We start from the raw sequence: 6,688 nt of genomic DNA on the forward strand, positions 1-6,688 counted from the left end.
AGACAGAGTAATATGTATTTCATCTCTTTCAACCTCAAGAGCTTGTCCAGTCCATTTAATCCAGAATGGCGACACTGTATTTGGTATGAAAAGAGGTGGAGAGGTGAACTACACGGCAAATTTCAATGTTGTCAGTACAATATTCGTTTTCAAAGCATAAGGCTACATCTGGAAAGGAATAAACACTTATTTAGGTGGAAACTTCATTGACTTCAATTTGTTATTCGTTGATTTCACCATTGTGTAACACAGAATTGATGCGGTAATGTATACCGATATGCTATTCAATAGCTGTTCCCATTGTTGAATAACTCATAGTAAATGTGATATAACTTCCGTAGAAATGATACCACTTTGCTTGCATTACTTCAACGTCCGACTTACAAATCCAGTCTTATGGGACCCTTAGAAAATCTCCTATGTATACTCTGCAAACATTTATTCAGTGGCAACTCATCTTGGGAGTCGCATGCGCGTCCCAGCAGCCAGAGCTCACTGCCCGGTGAGCTCGAGGGTAGCTTCAGTGCTGGCGTGTCCGCCCCGGTAGCAGAGTGGTCAGCGTGACAGACTGTCAATCCTAAAGGCCCGGGTTCGATTCCCGGCTGGGTCGGAAATTTTCTCCGCTCAGGGACTGGGTATTGTGTTGTCCTAATCATCATCATTTCATCCCCATCGACACGCAGGTCGCTGAAGTGGCGTCAAATCGAAAGACCTGCACCAGGCGAACGGTCTACCCGACGGGAGGCCCTAGCCACACGACATTTCCATTTTTTCAGTGCTGGCGTGCATTAGTCATATGCGATCGCTAGAGATTTCACACCCTATTCTTGTCAGCCCTTTGGCTGTACTCTCGAGGCACGTCTTTCATATTCCCTCCACCAGATGGACTTGGTGGCCTGTGCTGCGTCGGAAGCGAGGATACAGTTATGTGCAGTCAGTTGGAGCTGCAGTCTGGTATGAAGGTAGTTCAGTTTTTCTTCTCGAAGTGTCGTGCACATGTATGGTACTGGTTACAGTTCTTGTAGAAAATATCGTACTTTCCCATCATACATATTTGACACGTTTTGATGGCTACAATTCAACTTGTCAGTAAGTATAAGTGCACTTTATTCTCAAACGTTGTTGCTACACATTGTCGGTAATCAGCCACCATCCATTCCACACCAATTTACTTTAGTGGTAAATTTTACAAACATAGCACTTTAACAAATTATATTTATTATATGATTCAGAGACACCGAAGAAGTGTACACCGCACCTTTAGGTTATCAAATTAGTAGTATGCATGTGGTGTCCCTCTCTGCCCGAAGCTTCCACTGATGGACGGTGGGCCGACTACCGACTGTCTGACTCTTACGCCTTAGGTGAGACAGGCAGTTGACATCTCTGACCAACCTTCTGGGCGAGCAGGAGTGGTATGCGATGGCAGGCTTCCCAACCATGGAAAGGTAGCTCTCCATGAAAAGGTTTGTTTAAATAAAGATGCAAGTGTTCATGCTACAAAGCATACAGGTTCGACTTCAACACAGGGAATAAGTCGAGGCAGTGCATCTGGAGGGTCTGTCCCTCCTGGTGTTTGTTTAAATAAAGATGCAGGTGGAAGGACTCAAACTTAGAGTTAGGAGAAGCAGTGATCATACACGTCTTAGTGAATAGTAGCTTACAGTAGGACTCAGCCAGTATCTCAAGTGTGGACCAGTATGCCGGAATTCTTCCGTGTTATAAAAGTAGTCATGTCATAGAGCCACGGGCAGCATTTCAAGTCAGCCAGCATGACAATGCGCCATTTTAAATTTCCTGCCAATTTATACTTAGGACAACCACCCTCTTTCCATAGGAAATACACCAGCGCAGTTGTTCTATTTTTTGAATTTCTCGCGATTTTTTACATAGGGCAATTGGCCTCTTTCAGAAGGGGGCAGGCTGGAGGTAGGGAAAGCCCATGATGTCACTGATGACATCGTCGGTGACCTACTTTGTCCGCAAGTTCCCCTATACTATTATACTTTCGTAAAGCAAACATCTATCAGCGGAAAAGTGCTCGTATTGGAGTTCAGAAAAGGCGAATATGCTCCTGTTTAAGAGTCTAAGAGAAAAGTGGGGTCCTGTCTGCCCCATCCTACCTTCCTCGGCACCTTTAAAAATTCTCCCAAAAATTTTGGCATGTGAATATATGCACACTCTTTTTGACATGCGGCTCTCACACCCATAAGCTCCCCTAACTGCTCTCTCACACGCGCTAGTCCATCACTGTAAGTCGCTCATACTTACCCACTACTAGTTGTCCTTTCTCTCTCACTCATTCAGAAGAACTCATTGACATTAACTCTTTGTATGTCTCTGTCATTTTCTCCTGTCTCACTGCCACAGTCTCCTTCGTTCTGTCCTACTACTACTACTGTCTCCTCTGTCACTGTCTTCTTCTTACTCTATCTTACTGCCACTATCTCATTCATTCCTTCACACTCCTGCTGTCTCTTCTCACCGACACTATCTCTCTCTTCCTCATTGTCATTGTCGTACAATTTGCCTTTTATTATCACTGGCTGTCACCCACTTCCACTTTCTCCTTCTCTTTATTCCTCTTCCACTGACATTGTCTCCTTCATTCTTTTCCTAGCGCTGTTCTGTCACTGTCAGCTATGTTCCACTGCCACTGTGTCCCTCTCTTTCCCTCACACTGCAAATACCTCCACGATTCTTTCTATAGCACAACCATAGTCTACTATCGTCCAATATTTATTAATTTTCCATCTCTTTACCATTGCCACTGTCTCCTTGTCTCTCAACATATAAAAATGCGAATATGTTCATACGCCAAAATTTTTGGAAACATTTTTAAAGGTTCAGAGGGAGGTAGAATGAGGCAGCTGGCATCCCACTTTTCAGTTAGAGTCTTATAAACCAACAGGAAGATATCCGCATTTTTTGTGCTCCAATAAAAGCATTTTTCTACTGATTCTCTTCCTTCCCCTGCTACACCAGGGCTTGTCATTCAATAAAATTTTGACAGTTTACTGATCTTACATGATATACTACGAACTATGTATGATGGGCACCAGGCAGATTCCATATTTTTAGATTTCTGGGAAGTGTTGTAGGCTGTTAAAGAAGGTATGAGTATATAGAATGGGTTCACGTAAATGTGAGTAGCTAGAACACTTCTCAAGTTATACAGCTCAGTATGTTGTCTTCGATGAGAAGTGTTCATACGAGACAAGGGTATCGTCAGGAGTGCCACAGGGAAGTGTGACAGGACTGCTGTTTTTCTCCACATACATAAAGGATTTGGCAGACAGGGTGTGCAGAAATCTGAGGTGTACAGTAAGGTATCGAAGCTGAGTGATTGTAGGAGGATACAAGATGACTTAGACAAAATTTGTAGTTGGTGTGATGAATGACAGCTAGCTGTAAATGTAGAAAAATGTAAGTTAATGCAGGTAAGTAGGAAAAACAAACCCCTAATGTTTGGATGCAGCATTAGTAGTGTCATGGTTCACACACTCACATTGTTTAAATATCTGGGCGTAACGTTGTAAACCAATTTGAAATAGAATGAGCATGTGAGGGATGTGGTACAGAAGGCGAGTGGTCGACTTCGGTTAATTGGGAGATTTCTAGGAAAATATGGTTTGTAATGTCGCGAGTCAAAACGCAATAGCATTTATTGCACTACTTTGCAGTACGGCTCGTAGCTTTGTAGCTGTTGTCGGTGACAGAAACAGCCGCTTGTATCTTAGCGTGACGTATTCGCACCTGTCGCTAACCTAGCCGTGGGAAGCGGCACCTGTGTCAATTCGAGCGACAGTATATTCAAGAACCCTAAGAATCTAAATAAACTATATTAAATACTATTCAATGTAGTTAAAAGTCAATATACTGCCCTTCATTATTAAAAAGGAGATCGTGAAAAAAACTCAGCTTTCTAGCGGGAATACTTTCATAGTTAGAGAAAATGACCTAAAACACCCCAAACCGACACTTGTAAGATTAAAGTCAGTTAGGATTCATAACAGTTTGTCTTTTAGTATCATTTGGAATATTTACTGAAGTACACAAAATGTTAGGTCAATTTGTTTTAATTTTAATAATTAGAAATGTTAAATATTTTTCATTTTCGTAATATAAAATTCAGAAAAGATCAGTATTTATTTAATGTGTTGTTGTGTGAGTAAATGAGAATGAGTGAGAGTGTTATGTGGGACGTACGAAAAAATTCAATATTATTTCATGTTAAACATTACGTAACTATGTCATGGGAATATGTTAAGCAAGCAAGTTGCAATGAAAAATGTAATTTCCCCACCGTGCTGATGCTTTTGTAAAAAGGCAGCTAGAATGGCCATTTGCAGAGTAACAGTTTTCTAAAGTTATTTCAAGATTAGTTTTCTTTTCGTTTGGTTTTCTTAAACATTTTATTAATATTTGCATGATGAAGTGACATAAATGCATCTGTAAATGTTAATTGGCGTAAGAAAGTTTTAGCGCGAAAAAGGACTCGAAGGATTGTTTTGATTTGCTGGTCATTTTGAATAACCAATCAGAGTTAAGCAATACCCGCACACTGCTAGGTAATTATACTGGGAGAGAAGCAGACTGAAGAGGAGTCGCTAGTCAGCTATCGGACATGCGGGTCATGATGAACTCTTCCGTCTTCATTATGTGTAAAATGAAGAAATAATTGGCTTCTCGCGTCCAGATTGATGACCAGAATAGCAGTTGCGTTTACGGACTGTGTCATGAAGTTTGGAAGTTTTTGGATTTTTTTTTCTTTTTTTTTTTTTTTTTTTTGGAAGGAGAACCGCGTGTGAACTTTCGGCCTTATTAAAATTCCACGTGGCATGTTTCATATTCGTTTATGGAATATTTGGCGAGCAGTTTCTGTTTAAGAAATCCTCTGAAAAGGACCGAATGTGAAGCTCATATATAGTAGCAGAGTATTGACTGTGAAATCGCGTATTCAATAGGGTCGGACTTAAGTGCATTTCTGGCTGCTTTGTGTGTGAAATGTATGGCATGACTGTGAACTGAGAACAGTGATCTGGTTAGCTAAGTAATTCGGGCTGATGGCATGTGTTTATTTTTGAACCTAAAGAAATAAAACAACTCGTTGCAGAATTTTGCCATTTTTCTAAAGAGATGTAGAAATCGCCCTCCACCCGAAATTTGTTATAAGATATTACAGGACAGCTTGCTACCAGAGTTTACGCGGACTTTGCTAACGTGAGTATTGACGGTGGTTTTCTTCAACGCTGCTTTTAACATCGTCTGGACAGTATCTACGTATGCAGAAACACGGGCTGGTGATCAGACGCCGTACTGAGGTAGGCGGAACTTTTGTAGTGCACAGTACGACGAGAGTCAGTGAACATTTACGCCACAATCATAACCCGCCCCGCCGCAGGTTCATCTGCAAGGGAGACCGCATGTAGGACGCTAGTGCAACCTATTCATGAGTACTGCTCGAGTGTTTTGGATCCGTACCAGATCGGACTGAAAGAAGACATCAAAGCAGTTCAGAAGCGGGCTGCCATATTTGTTACTGGTGGGTTTGAACAACACGCAGATCACTGAAGTTAAGTGCTATCGTGTTTGGAAGGGTGACCATCTGGGCCTGCCGGGAGATGTTGGCAAGTGAGGTGCACTCGCCCCCTTGTGAGGCCCATTGAGCAGCTCCTTAACTCAGAAGTAGCAGCTCCGGTTACGAAAGCTGACAACGGCCGGGAGAGCAGTGTGCTGACCACATGACCCTCTGTATCCGCATCCTGTGAAGGCTGTCGGCGGAGGATGAAACGGCGGCCGGTCGGTACCGTTTGGTCTTCCTAGGCCTGTTCGGACGGAACTTAGTTTCTTTTTCAGGACTACAACATGGGATTCCCAGAGCCCCTCTGATGATAACGGAGACACTTTATAACATATTTCTCCGTCCTACATCACTTTATAAGCTATGTTTTCGCCTCATACTGGATTTTACGTGCGTGTTTTACGTGTGCAAGTAGAATATCTCTCAAACGGATAACATTCTCCATCTATTTCCTGTGCATAACAGTTTTGGAATCCGCGGCTCGATTGTAGTACCCAGAAACCATGTTTCTCCATAGCAGGCAAAGATTTTTGAAAATGGGGAGATTGCGCTTCTAGATCCACTGCTGATGGTGAAAAATTGATAAAAAACGCTTTTTTTCGGGTTTTCTCAGGTTTCAGTTATGTACTAAATAGTGGCTTCATAAGTCATAAGCCCCTTAAGGTGCACTGTAGACGACATCTAATGCAAAAGAACCAACCTATTTGCTCCATTTGCCTAAGCTGGGGTAAGTGTGTAATAGTCAAACTTTGACCTTGTACTATAGGCTAGTTACACTAAGAAGACCCTTCTGTTAGTTACATAAATGGTGCTTATCCCGAGGGCTATCCAAAGCAGTTGACCATGCTTTTATACCACCTGTAGAGCCCTAGGTACAAGCCCCGGAATAATTCCGTTTTCACGTGGAGCGTTTTGGAACTCATTGGTAGCTCATGTTGTTGCATGCATACCGATGACCATTAACACATCTTACTGTGTTGACTGTTGAGCTTGTGAGAAGACTTGATGTGTTGAGATTGTCTTTGGTTTTTGTTGAGGATTTTTTCTAGCAGTTTGCAGTTCCATTAAATAAAACTGAAAATAAGAACTCGAGTACACTGGACA

Source organism: Schistocerca serialis, chromosome 3 (genome assembly GCF_023864345.2).
Source record: "Schistocerca serialis cubense isolate TAMUIC-IGC-003099 chromosome 3, iqSchSeri2.2, whole genome shotgun sequence".
NCBI lineage: Eukaryota > Metazoa > Arthropoda > Insecta > Orthoptera > Acrididae > Schistocerca > Schistocerca serialis.